The following is a 14,579-nucleotide window of genomic DNA, read 5'->3' as shown; positions in this document are numbered from 1 at the left end:
ACCTGTGGGTTCCTTACTCAGGAGCAGCAGGCGGGACTCTGGGAACAGCTGGCACCTGCAGGGTGGCGGGGAGTTCCGGGGGCTTCTCAGCAGAGCTGTTGGTGACCATGGGCTTCTGACTGACATTTCTCGTTTACAAGGTGAACTGAGCACAGGACCTTTTAATTAGCCCACAGATCCGGCGTGCTTTGTGTGGGTGACTGTCAGTTTCTCTGCCTTCTGCGGCCCTCTGTTGCCATGGCAACACTCTCCCAACAATGGATAAGGCTGCAGGGCGGGCGTGGGGTGGGGGGGGCAGCAGAGAGGCGGGCAGCCCTGTGCCAGCTCCCAGCCGGATAGTAAATATTCATGATAAGACCGTGAGGTGAAAAACTGCATTGCCGATGAGTTTTATTATTCAGGGTCAGCATTACACAGTGCTGGGGGGTGGGCAGTGGAAAAAGGGAGCTTGTTTACCTTAAGGCTAAAACACAGAAGCAAAAGTACCCAACTCTCAAAAAAATTTACCCAGAGAGTGTGAATGCTTCTCAGCCATTGTGTCTTGCCTTTATTAATATCAAATATTTCCGTGGAGGTAGAAAGAATATGGGATTATCTTTATTAACAAGTAATATTACTGTAATATTTTCTTGCCCATCTATTTGTTTAATAATACAGAGTCACAAGGAATGTGATTAAAAAGCTGAGATCCAGTCAAACTGTAATTAATAGTCTTCTGGGCACATTTAAGCTGCCCTGGCCTTATGAACATGTTTATACCTTCCTGTGATGACATTTTAGGATGAGTGAATCTGAGGGTTGATACTATGTCTATGGAAAAAAAAGGAAAAAAAAAAGTCTGTTCCTCCAACACACCACTGATACTGATCTTTTGGATAGTTCCAGAAGAGAAGTGATGGGAACCAGTCACAGGCAAATTCAGGTAAAACCTTTCTCTGTCCTCGGGTCACTAGGGTCTGGCATTCCTGGAGGGCTGTTGCGTGCTAGTTGGTCCCCAGGCTGGTTTGCAGGGCAAGACTGGAGTCAATGAATAGGGCAGACTGGGCCAGAGACTGAGAAACTGGCCTTCTTTTCACCTGAAAATTTAATTCCATGAGAGAATTATAAATTGCCAGTTGGATCCTTGGATCCTCGTAGGAAATCATTCCGTAGTAATGGGACTGCTTCAACAGAGGGAAGACTTACCACGTCAATACTTATAGGAGTATTTCATTAAGTGTTAAATAACTATTGTAATTACATTACCTGCAGCTTACTTGATTATTTAATTCAGTCTGTTGAGGAATTAATTACTATTTAATCAGTGCTGTCATTTAGAGGACAGACAGTCACTGAGGCTCTGTGCTGGTAATGATACACTACCATTCTTTCTCTCGGTCTGATGTGGTCTAACAGCTGGAGGCCATGTTCCCATCAGCACATTGGATCCTTCAGATCCAGATGAACGATGAACGTGGGCTGGGTGTTGGCAGGGCACCTGTAGGGAGCCATTCAAAGTGTATCTGCAGGTCTCAGAGGGACATTGCCTGTTTGTCTTGGCACTGTTTCTAGTGCCTCTGGATGGCAGGGTCAGGAGCATCTTCCATAGTGAATGTCACAGTGGAAGCCCATGGCCGGCCAAGGCTATAGGAGGTAGAAAAGCAAAGCCATATTTTAAAATTTCCAGTAGGCCTTTCACTATTGCTTGAAGAGAAAAGCTGATAAATTTTAAAATATCCATCTGCAAAAGAAACTGTCAAGAGAATGAGAAGACAAGCCACACATTAGAAGAAAATATTTGCAAAAGACACATATGATATATCCAAAATATACAAAGAACTCGTAAAATTGAACAATAAGGAAATGAACAGCCTGATTAAAAAAAACGGGCCAAAGACTTGAACAGACACCTCACCAAAGACGATACACAGATGGCTAACAAGCATGTGAAAAGACGTTCCACAGCAGGTCTCATCAGGGAAATGCAAATAAAGCAACAATGGGATACCACTGCACACCTATTAGAAGGGCTGACATCCAGAGCCCTGACAGCACCAAATGGTGGTGAGGATGTGGAGCCTCAGGAACTCTCACTCATTGTTCATGGGAGTGCAGCATGGCACAACCACTTTGGAAGACATTTTGGCAGTTTCTTACAAAACTGAACATACTCTTAACCATATGTTCCGGAATTTGTGATCCTTGCGATCCGCCCAAAGAAGTTGTAAATTTATGTCCACACAAAAACCTGCACACAAATGTTTATAGCAGCTTTATTCATAATTGCCAAGACTTAGAAGCAAGCTAGATGCCTTCGGTAGGTGAATGGATAAGTAAACCGTGAAACATCCACACAATGGAATATCATTCAGTGCTAAAAATAAATGAACTGTCAAGCCACGAAGAGACACAGAGGAACCCTAAATGCATACTACTAAGCGAAGGAAGCCGATCTGAAAAGACCACATACAGTATGATTCCAACTGTATGATATTCTGGAAAAGGCAAAATGACGAGACAATAAAATCAGTGGTTGCCACAGGCTGAGGACTAGGGGAATAGGAGGAGCACAGAAAATGTCTAGGACAGTGAAACAACCCTGTGTAGTACTATAATGGTGGATATGCATCATTACACATTGCGAAAACCCATAGAGGCACAACATCTTGAGTAAACCGTAATGTAAATGTGATCCCTGATGATGGTGCGGAGTCCCTGCAGGGTCATCATCCCAGCATATGTGACTGCTCTGGTGTGGGACATTGATAGTGGGGTTGGGGGAGCACATTATACATGTGTTGGGGCAGGAGCTATGTGGGAATGCCATACTTACCCCACAATTGTTCTGTGACCCTAAACTATTCATGAAATTAAGGCTTACTAATTTAAAAAATAATGCACAAGAGAAAAGGCATGTAATTGAACAAGATTACTATGGAGACTTCAAGATTACCAAAGAATCATCCCCTTTCATTGTGTGTAGCTACATATCTGGGGCTCTTTGCAAGAGCCAACCAAGTCTTGGACTGTCGTGTAAGACGGACATATATGCAGGTGAGGACCTGGTGGTGAGCCAGCTTCTTTTCATTTCTTGTGAGGCTGCTGAAAAAAATCACAACACTGGCTGAGGGCTCAGACCAAATCATGATGGAGTTTTCAAGTGCTCTGGGTTCTATTGGGCAGCAAGATCTGGAAGAAAGATAACTGTGGACATTTCAAACTCAAGAAGGGAGCCCACCTTTCCACATCATTTCTGGGCATCTGCTGCCTGTGCAGAGTGAATGGTTTCTCCTGTGATTGGCGTGAGAAGCCAGCATTGAATCAAGTGACACCTAGAAAGTGCTGAGGAAGTTTTTCTATGGAAAAATTTTCACTTATATTCATCATATAAGAGCGTCAATTCACCTGATTATAATAGCTGTGATTTATTGAGTGCCTTCTACGTGCCAGGGATATTTTTTATCAGAATGAGTAGGTAAGTACCATCCTCCCTCTTGTAAATGTGGGAGGGAAGTTCATAGAGGTTAAGTAACTTTCCTAAGGAGCTATGTAAAGTGAGGGCAAAGTGGGAATTCCAACTCTCTGGCGAACTCCAAGGCTGATGTGGTTTTTAGCACACCCCCAGTAGTCTTCCTCTGGCTCTGACACAGCATGGGGAAATCCCAGCTCAGCCACTCCAAATTCTTTAAACCACCTGGTAGATTTGGTTGACCATCTTCCAGGAGGCCCTGCTTTAGCCACTAAGAGTCTGGGTGGTGATGACACAAATGGGGATAGAGCCAAATGTTGAAGTCAAGGCTCTCTTTCCTTCACCTAAGAGATGCCATTTGTCGCCAGTGGACATTCTAGCTCTATTGGCTGCTACACCCAACTTGGTAAAAGAATGTCAGATTCAGGACATTCTGGGATCCCTAACACCCCCACAGCACTCGTGAACAAGCAGAAATTCTCCCGTAGAATGCTGGAATCTTTAAAACTCACGTCACGCTGAAGATGGGAACACTGTCTTCTGCAGCCAGAAGGCCCAGTCCCTCAACAGCCCACTTCCTTTTCAGCAGCTCTAAGTGTGAGGAAGTTCTTTATGGTCAGTTGGAACTTCCTTCCCTGTGTTTCCTCTTGTCAGTTGCTGCTGTGCTTCTGTAATCACTCAGAATAATGCTGCTCTCCTCCACCTAGCCGTCAGATGGATTTTTGGCCATAGGGTTCAAGACATTTCTCAGGTGCCTTCTGCTGTGTCTCATGTGCTGAGGTGAACACCCAAACCGAGCCTTGAATGAAGAACTAGTGTCCATGAGCACAGGCAAGTGCCACTTGCACAAGCTTGCTTAGAGTCCTGTAATTTCAACTCACCGACAAGACAAGATGAGTACGGGGAGGGTGGATATGTGTACAAGACAGCTAAATTCAAGTTCATCCTTAAATCAAGCTGTGAGAGGTCTTATTCCAGCCTCCCCCAGCTGGCCCACACTCTCCCTCAATCCCATGCCTGTTTGACTTACTTTCTGTCGTAGCCCTTTTCCTCCCATGGGGACCATTACAGGGATCTCAACCTTGAGAGGCAGAAAGTGGACAGGCCGATTTAACTCGCACAGACACTAGCGAGAACCTACAAAATGCCTTGCCCTTGGTATCACATTTTTAAGGGAATTCAACGAATCAAGTGGTGTTTCCATGCTAATATCTAGGTATAGAAATGCTATGTGTATATTGCCTCAGGAATTAATAAGCTCGACTGTCCCCATCTTCTCTCACTCTGCCCCTTTTATCTCTAAACTGTGAAGAAACATGAAACAACTGTTTTCCTTTTCAGGGAATTCATTGTGTTTTTTCAAAACATATTTTTCTTTTCTTTCTCAGTGTGTGCTCTGGAAGATAGGGAGGAAAATTCCGTATGTGTTAGATCCTTCATTAATACAGAGTGTGACTTGGTCTGGGAATTTCTTTATAAGTGCAGTGATACATTTAAAGGTAAAATTTACATTTTTTTCCTGCCGATGACCATCTGGTATCTGAATAGCACCTTTTATGTGGATGTAGGAAAAAAGATTTTTCTTTTTTCTTTTTTTTTTTTTTTAAGATTTTATTTATTTATTTGACAGACAGAAATCACAAGTAGGCAGAGAGGCAGGCAGAGAGAGAGAGGGAGAAGCAGGCTTCCCGCTGAACAGAGAGCCCGAGGCGGGGCTCGATCCCAGGACCCTGGGATCATGACCTGAGCCGAAGGCAGAGGCTGTAACCCACTGAGCCACCCAGGCGCCCCAAAGATTTTTCTTTAATAAGCAAAATAAACAGCTGACTCATTCCTCTAATCGTAATTCGTTCAAATACTGTATTTGTATCACCCCGCATCTTTTTTTACTGCTTTACCTCTAAGATGAATGAGGCCGCTGCCTTTGTACTGTTGAAGCCTTGTGTCTCATGAGGCCCAAATTCCAGAATGATGATAGATCAGTGCAGATTGTCGTAAATGCAAATCATAAGTGCCCTGGAAATGATCTTAACAGGTGTGGAATTTGTGGTGTTGCAGAAACGCAATTAATTTCAAGGTTCAAATACTGGTATTTTCTAAAAAGTTCAGCTGAAGAAAAGAGGCTTGCTGCACTGGAACTGCAGAATGCATAAATTAGCGGGGAACTACACAGGCAGGATCATTTTGAATGTATGATAATCTGTATCTCAGCATTTATAGTTGCCTCATAAATGAAGGGCAATTTCAGTTCTGCCATCCCTGCAGGAAAGGCTGACATGTTTTGGCGTCATTTGAAATCTGCAGTCTGTGTTCAACAGGACTTTTTACCCTAGATTTGTTAACCTATCATAATGAGAATCTATAATGCAAAGGGAGTTTTGGGCTTTGTAGCTGGGCACAGGGTGCAATGAGATTGAGAATACATTTTCTTGGCACAGAGCATGAATTATGATTTCCATAATGGGCTGCAGTTCCCTGTAAAATACTTCCTATTTATTGAAAGTAAATGTTAAATTGTTAACAGTGTGTTTCTCTGCATTTCTCAAATTATTATTTTGTGACAAGAAATGAAATATGGATTGCAGTCTTAAAAGCCTTTACACTAAGCATCAATTCAAAACACTTTGCTGCAGCGAGGCATGAATCAATGGACAGCAATAGTGTGCACCCAGCAACTCCAGAGCCCCAAATTGCAGACGACCTGTTGGCTGTCGCCTTTGGCTTGAGCCGCCAGCCCAAGACATATTTGCTGAACTTGGCTCAGAGGGGCTGTGAACCCAAGTGATGGCCACCTCCTATGTAAATGCAGTTAAACTCTGTGTGACAGTTGGTGAGTCAGGTGTGTGTGTGTGTGTGTGTGTGTGTGCTGTGCATGATGAGCCTGTGCTTCACGTTTAATTTGACTGTGCAGTTTCCATGGCACCCTTGTGATGCTTTTGTTTGTCCCTGTGGAGATGAGCTACATTTGCGGCTGTCGCTTGTCTGAACCCTCGAACACATGTCCGAGCTGCACAGACACGCACCCATGGGTACAGGGGGGAGTTTTGGTGAAGCACAGTGAGTCTAGGCAGGAGGAGAGTGGCAGGATCACATGGGTCGCCCCAGGAGTGCAACAGAAGGCTAATGCTGGAGATGACTGACTGACTGACTCCATCCATGTCGCCCGTCTAAGTGCCTTGAAGCCGAGCAGAGCCACAGGACACAGATTGGTCTCCTGTGGCCACCATGCAAAATAACACAAATGGTGCTTGCTGGCCATCCTTGGGGATCCTTGGTGTCCTCACCTGTGGTCACACCACTGCAATTTCACCTTGAGTCTTCACATGGTGGTCTGTGTGTCTGTGTGTCTGGGCATGTGTGTGTGCATGTGCGTGCCCAAATTTCCTTCTCCTAGGAATAATCACTGGGTGAGGGCCTAGCTAGTCCACCCTGACCTCATCTTAATGTGATTACAATGACCTTCCCCTCCCACTGATAACCCACCATCACCCTCTGCTTCTGCTCATATTATAGGTTTTATACTTTATAGGAAACTATAGGAAGTTTTAACCCCCCCCCCAATTTTTAGCTACATTTTTTGAGGCAAAAATTGATGGAAAGCACTACACACATTGGAGGAGATTATGCTGAGTGAAATAAGTCAAGCAGAGAGAGTCCATTATCATATGGTTTTGCTTACTTGTGGAGCATAAGGAATAACATGGGGGACATTGGGAGATGGAGAGGAGAAGTGAGTTGGGGGAAATTGGAGGGGGAGATGAACCATGAGAGACTGTGAACTCTGAGAAACAAACTGAGGGTTTTGGAGGGAGGGGGGTGGAGGGTTCGGTGAGCCTGGTGGCGGGTATTAAGGAAGGCACGGGTTGCATGGAGCACTGGGTGTTATATGCAAACAATGAATCATGGAACATGACACCAAACACTAACGATGTACTGTATGGTGACTAACACAACACAATAAAGAAAATAAAGTACGTGTTTTGACGAGTTTGGAAATACATGAACACCCGTGTTACCACTGCACAAACCATATACATACCTGTCACCTCCAAAATTTTCCTTGCACCCTCCTCCCTCTATTGTGGTAAGAATTCTTATCATGGGATCTACTCACTTAACAAGTGCTTAAGTGTATAATACAGCATTATGGACAGTAGATACTATGTGTACAGGAGAGCTCTAGAATATTCCTCGTGTATAACTGAAACTTTATACCAATGGAATAGTTCCCCATTTCCTCTCCCTGCAGTCCCAAATAGCCACCATTCTACACTCTGCTTCTTTGAGTTTGACTCCTTCAGATATCTCCTAGAAGTGTATCCATGCTGTATTTGTCTTCTGTGACTGGCTTATTTTCCTTAGCATGATGTCTTTCAGGTTCATCCATGTCATTGCAAATGATGGGATTTCCCTTTTAAAGGCAGAACAATATCCCATTGTATAGACAGACCACATTTTCTTTATCCATTCAACTGTCAATTTGGGACATTTGGGTTATTTCCATATCTTGCCTTTTGTGAGTAATGCTGCAGTGACCATGGGAGCGCAGATATCTCTTTCAGATTCAGATTTCAGTTCTGTTGGGTATGTGCCCAGAAGACCGATGGAACAGAATCGAGAGTCCAGAGATAAATGATGCATATACGGTCAACGGCTTTTCAACCAGGGTGCCAAGAATACATAAGAGGGAAAGAACAGTCTGTTCAAAAAATGGTGTTGGGAAAACTAGTTATCTAACGTGAAAGAATGAAATTGAATCCTGGTTTTACTCTTAAAAAAAACCCCAAACCCCAAACCACAAAAAACCCCCACTTCAGAATGGTTAAAGATGTAAAAGAAAGACCTGAAACTAAAAATATTTCAGGAGAAAACACAGGGGAAAGTCGTCATGACATTGAGCTTGGCAATGACTTCTGGAATATGACGCCAGAAGCAAAACAATAAAAGAAAAATTAGACAAATGGAACTATGCTAATCTAAAAAACTTCTGCACAGCAAAGGCAACAACAAAGTAAAAAGGCAACTTACAGAATGGGAGAAAACATTTACCACCTATATATCTGATAAGGGATTAATTTCGCAAATCTCCAAGGAACTCCTACAGTTCAATAGTGAAACAAAAACAAAAAACAAAAAAACCTAATGTTGAAAATGGGTAAAGGAGCTGAACTGAATGCCAGAGAAGACGCACAACAGACCAGCTGGTGAACGAAAAGATGCTCGACATCACTCATCGTCAGGGAAATGCCAATCAAAACGACAACAAAAATGTCACCGCGTATCTGTTAGGATAGATACTATCAAAAAGAAGATAAAAGTTGTCAGGGTTGTAGAGAAATTGTACACTGCTGGTGGGAACATCAAATTGTGCAGCCGCTATGAAAACGAATACGGAGATTCCTCAAAAATTTGAAAATGCAAATACCATATAAGCCAAGCAAAGTCAAGCTAAGGGGTTGCTAACCTTGTCCGCTTTCACCAAAATCGTAAATAGACCAGAGGTGTGTCAGTCTGACTGAGCATCTGACTCTTGGTTTTGGCTCAGGTCATGATCTCAGAGTTGTGAGATCGAACCCCAAGTAGGGCTCCATGCTCAGTGGGGAGTCTGCTTGGGATTCTCTCTCCCCCTGCTCCTCCCCGCTGCTCACACTCTCTCTTCCACTCTCAAATAAATAAATAAATCTTTAGAAAATTGTAAATAGACCAAGGCTCTTTTTCCAATAAGATCAAGTTCACATGTCCCCTGGAATCGTCAATTTTGAAGGGATATATTGAACCCACTACAGCCCACATATCCTGTTCTTGCCAGTGGGCTAAGATTTATTTATTTTCATTAATATACTATTTATTTTTTAATTTTCATCAATTAGTTTATTTTCATTAATTTATTTTCATCTATATATTTGAATTTATTATCATTAATATACTTTTATTTATAAAATATTTATTTATTTACTTTCATTAATATACTATTGGATTTGTGTGGCATTTCTGAGCTGAGGCACTTAATGATTGGGTGCAGGACCCTCCAGGGCCCTCTTTTGCTATGTCCATGGTGGAAGTCGCATGTACCAGGTGGGGTAATTACAGCTTTGCAGAGGCTCTGCGGAAGAGAGGTACACTAGATGTTTGCCTGGACTTGCACTGGACATTGTAAGAAAGAGTGAAGAACAAACGTGAGCTGTGTTAAGCCACCCAGGGGCTGAGGAGCAACTCCTCAGGGTGAGGAGGTTAAGGACTTTATGGAGCAGGTATGGCCCACCCCTTTCTTTCAGATATGTGTGCTTGAACACCTGTGTCCTCTCCTCTCTTTGTCATGGGCCAAGATGAGGGCACAGGTTCTGTCTCTTCCATGGGAGCTCTGTGTGGCCCAGCCCTGCTAGTGATGGTAGCTAGGTGAATCTGGATAATTCTGAAACTAGGGATTAAGACCAGTTGGCAAGATGACTGAAGCCATGGTCTTCAATGTCTACTTAATGATAAAAAAGCACTATCTTCATATCAATTATTTCCCCTGATGTTTTCTCCTAGATGGTTTAGAATACGGGTGAGGGAAAAAGAGTGACATTCACTGGTCTCTTCAAATCCTTCTAGAAGCATTATATCCATAAAACCAAACCAAAGTCTCAGAATAGAAATATTCAGAGTAATAAATCACTTTTAGGGTATAAAATAGTATTAATAAATACTAATATTTTTGAAATGCTTACTATGTGCTGGACATTGTTGCAAGCATATATGTCTGTCTGTCTCTCTCCATCCACCCATCCATCCTCATTTAATTCCCATGACAATCTTCAGAAGTAGGTAGTTTCTCTCCTCTATTAAAGATGACAAAACTGAGGCACAGAGTTGTAATCTTTCTGTAGTAACCAGCTTCATGGTCTACATTTAACTCTATCTTCTTCTAAAATGTGAATTGTTAAAATAAAAATTCCAGTTGAAGACTAGATGATATCAAGGAAATTGTCTACTGCATGGAAGAAAGGACAAACAGGTGATACTGCAGGTTTGTTCAAGCAGCCTTTCCTATCTCTAGATCAAGAAGTACTTCTCACCATTCTTCTAGTAACTTGCTGGTTTCACCTGTCATGTTGGAGCCTCTAGTTTGTGTATGAGATGACATAGGGATCCAGCTTTCTTTTTCACCATATATTGAGCCAGGTTCTCCAACAATCCTACTGAACACTATTTCTCCAGGATTATTGGTGCCATTACTATTGCATATGACTTCTCTGTTTTCTTTCCTTGTTCTTTTTTTTTTTTTTTTTTGCCTTTGATTGTACCCATAACTTATGGTTATTATTACGAGATCTTTTTGAATACCTTAATGGCTGGTTGAGATATTTCTTAGACGCTTTATAAAATTGTCTATGAATTTGGTATCTTGTTTTTAACATTTTTTGGAGATGAATTACATAATTTTTTAGATTTACTTTGCATTCTGCCACCTTTCTGAACACTTCCTGAACACAACAATAGATTGTCAATTATGTTGGCTTCTCTGGTAGATGTTCATGGCTTCTTGAAATAATTACAACCATATCTCTTCGTTCCCTGATTCTTATACTTATTTTTCTTCCTTATCAAGAAGTATGTTCAACTATAGAGATGAGAGTGGCATTTTTTCCTGATCTTAAATTGAATGCTTATAGGCTCTTACTTTCTAGTCTTGTTTTTTGTTAGATTTTTATTTGCTAAGTCTTAACACCAGTTATAATAATTCTTTGCTTGATTGGGATGCTCATTTAATTTTTTTAATCTCTTAGTCTATTGATGTTATGTTAGCAACTTTTAAAATAATGAACCATTTTTGCATTCCTAGGATCAATTCTCCCTGCTAATGATGTTTTATTTTCATTAATACACTATTGAATTTGGTTAGCCACTATTTCATTTAGGGATCTTTGTATCCACATTCATGAGCAAATGAGGCTATACATTTTATTACTCATATTGGTCTCCTTAGTTTTGAAGTGAATACATGCGTGTTTAGAGTTTTGTATTTATTTTACAATGCCTGTTTCTAGGTGTGGTGGAACACAGAAAGAAAGTTAAGCCTATTTTGGTTTCTTGTGCTTATTTTTTTTTTAAAGAGAGGAGAATTCACTTAAAATTTATGAATTTATACAAGATATCTATTTTTCTTGTACCATTTTGCATTTTATCTATTTTTTAGGGATGTATCAGCTTGAATTAAGTTTTCAAGTTTGTCCTGCATAACTAGGTTTCCTAGTGTATTACTGTGTAAGTACTGACACAGACACTATTCTGTGTTGTTATTATTTCAAATCTCTATTGTATCTGGGATCACGTCCCCTCCACTGCTTCATGCTGTTTTTGGATCTTTTACTTTTTGCCCTGGATCAGTTTGCCAGTGGCCTATATTAATAATCTTTTAATACATCAGGTTTTGATTGCATGCTCTTTTCTATGATACTTCTGTCTCTCTTTTTTCTTTTCTTTTCTTTTTTTTTTTTTAAAGATTTTATTTATTTGACAGACAGAGATCACAAGTAGGCAGAGAGGCAGACAGATAGAGAGAGAGGGGGAAGCAGGCTCCCCGCAGAGCACAGAGCCCGATGTGGGGCTCGATCCCAGGACACTGGGACCATGGCCTGAGCCGAAGGCAGAGGCTTTAACCCACTGAGCCACCCAGGTGCCCCTGTCTCTGTTTTTTCTAACCTTCCTTTTTATTTCCTGCTTTTTCTTCTTCCACCTCCTAAGTTAACACAGTATTGTTTTCTAGTGACAGTCAACGAATAGAAAGTTAAGTTAAATGCATTTTATTGAGAGTTTCACAGGCAACCCATGGAAGAACCAGAGATCCCTCTGTGGGATGACGTTGTGAACACTGTCTGGTTTCATCCTCCAGCTCCACCACATCTGGCCACGTCTCAGTGCCCTTTGGTCTTGTTGCTTCATTTGGAAATTGAAATTAGAAAGATATCTACCTTGCAGGGCTATCGTGGACTTCAAATGAATTAACAGACCTTTAGGCTTAGAACAGTACCTCAACATAACGATGCTCAGTATGTATTAGCAAATGTTGATGGTGACAGGGATGATGGTGAAGATTAAGTATTATTAATCAGCTCTCAAGCACTGGGAGGAGACAGTCCTTACAGCTCTCCCTGTGCACTCACCCAGCATCCGTGTTCTCCTCTTTTAGGTCCACAACTTGACTGTATTTTCCAGATCTTGCATCTAAGTGGAGCCACATAACTTTGTGAGACAAAGTGAGATGTGAAATACCCAGGTCAAGGCCAGGCAATGTGGCTGTGCCTTCTCTGGGGCCCACTTCCCCCACTCACTAGGGGAATGCAGGGGAGAACGAGGCCCTAGAAAGCTGAAGTTGCTGTAAGATTTTATAGGAGGAGTGCAGGTCCCTGACTGCCTGGGACCTCTCTGCTCACACGTCATGGATATTACAACAGCAAGAAATAAACTTTCCTTGTGTAAGGCACTGAGTTTCAAGGAAGGAGATCCACACAACATGAAGGAGTCTTCAGAAGTCACCAAGTCCAGTCTCTCCCAGCCACCTGCTCCAAATTTCTGGTCTTACGTCCAGACTTCTGAATTCCACAGTGTAGTTACCAAAAGTCTTTCTAAAAAGTTCCCCTGAGGAAATTAATGAAATCAATTCACTGCATGATAATTTGGGAATCACTGACTGTGTATCAACTTTCAATAGAAGCAAATAACCCCTATTCTGGGTTGTTAATAGGGTGAGGTCTAAAATTCTCCTGAAAAGACAGTTTCACAGTCCAAAGCATTCTCTCCATGTGCTTCTTTAACGTATTATGCCCTTTCCTGAGTCAGCCTAGCTGTGCGTCTAATTCCCTTCCCTTTGTCAAGGGTTTGCTTAAACATTACCTTCTCAATGAAGTTTACTCTGACCACCCTCCTTAAAATTGTACCCACATCTCTGTTAAATGTCTATACTTTTCACTCTCCCATTGCATTTTTCTCCTTCCTAATATTTCATATGAATTCTCATATATTTTATCTCAAACTGAGAGGATAAGAGCTCCACAGCAAGAATTTCCTTGTGTTTGCTGATGTTTTCAAGGGCCTAGGATACTGCTGTGCACATAGTAGCTGCTTAATGAGATTTCTTGAATGGAAAAGCATATGGCTTCATGATTCATTATCTATTAGCAATGCTCTGCCTCCTATAAGTTTCTACAAAACAAACCGATGACCTGGTTAACATTTAGGGTGAATATATATTGAACTGTTTTTGAATTTGGTTTTTCCCTTTCTCTATTTTTGAAGAGATTTTTCAAGACTCAAATGTAAATCTCTCTGGTCTGGATGGAATACAGCATTTCATTTTGGTTTTTACCTTCTTATTTGGGGCATAAGCTGGGTACATATTTTGACCAGTTGGTGAAAGAAATACGATTCAATATATTCTAGTGAATTGTTTTTTACATATGTGTCCCCCACTGTATTCTACAATACTTACATTTTGGGTAAAAAATATTAATATTTAAGCAACTAAAACTTTGAGCTTTTAAAACTTTGAGCTGCTACTCATCCATTTATCCAGTCATTGGTTTTCTTGAACACCAACATGTGGCCAGTGTTGGGCTGGGAGTTGAGGAAGTGTCCCCACAGCTTACGAGTAAGTGCATGTGTGCATGTATATGAGGTCTCTTCAAACAATACATTTTAAAATTTCTATCAACTGGTTTGTTGAGTATGATTTTGAAAGTGCTCAAGAGTTCTAAAGGGCAAATGGTTGCACCAAGTTTTAGACGACATTAAAGATGTGTTTTACTGGCCTGAAATCAGAATTCCTAGGCTCAGTGAATGGTTTTTACCGTGACATTTGTTGTGGCCAGAGTAAGTGCCTTGACCCCTCAGAGTCATCTTCATTGGGTGTCCTTTTCTGCTTCACAAAGAAGGAGAGGTGGTGTGGGATGGGCCTTGGGTCTCTAAGAGATGCTATTTCAAGTATTTTATTACACAGCACACTAATCCTACAACAAAATCAGAATGACAGTCCATGCAAACTTGAAAAATAAAAAAAAATATTGTTTTGGATAGTTATTAATAGAAAAAAGAGACTGGGAATAAAAATGCCTTTAATAGGGGCGCCTGGGTGGCTCAGTGGGTTAAGCCG

At 41.5% G+C, this 14,579-nt stretch overlaps 1 long non-coding RNA gene across 1 annotated transcript; it reads left to right on the top strand.

Annotated features, from left to right (window-relative positions):
• The first annotated feature begins 303 nt into the window (after nt 1-303).
• On the top strand, nt 304-11,638 carry LOC125100983 (uncharacterized). Its single transcript, XR_007127723.1, has 3 exons — nt 304-402; nt 781-922; nt 11,628-11,638. It is a non-coding gene; the product is annotated as an uncharacterized LOC125100983 (long non-coding RNA).
• Nucleotides 11,639-14,579: the final 2,941 nt, after the last annotated feature.

This window comes from Lutra lutra, chromosome 5, assembly GCF_902655055.1.
Source record: "Lutra lutra chromosome 5, mLutLut1.2, whole genome shotgun sequence".
Lineage (NCBI taxonomy): Eukaryota > Metazoa > Chordata > Mammalia > Carnivora > Mustelidae > Lutra > Lutra lutra.
The sequence above is the reverse complement of the archived record's forward strand: the minus strand, read 5'-3'. Positions and strand labels throughout refer to the sequence as shown.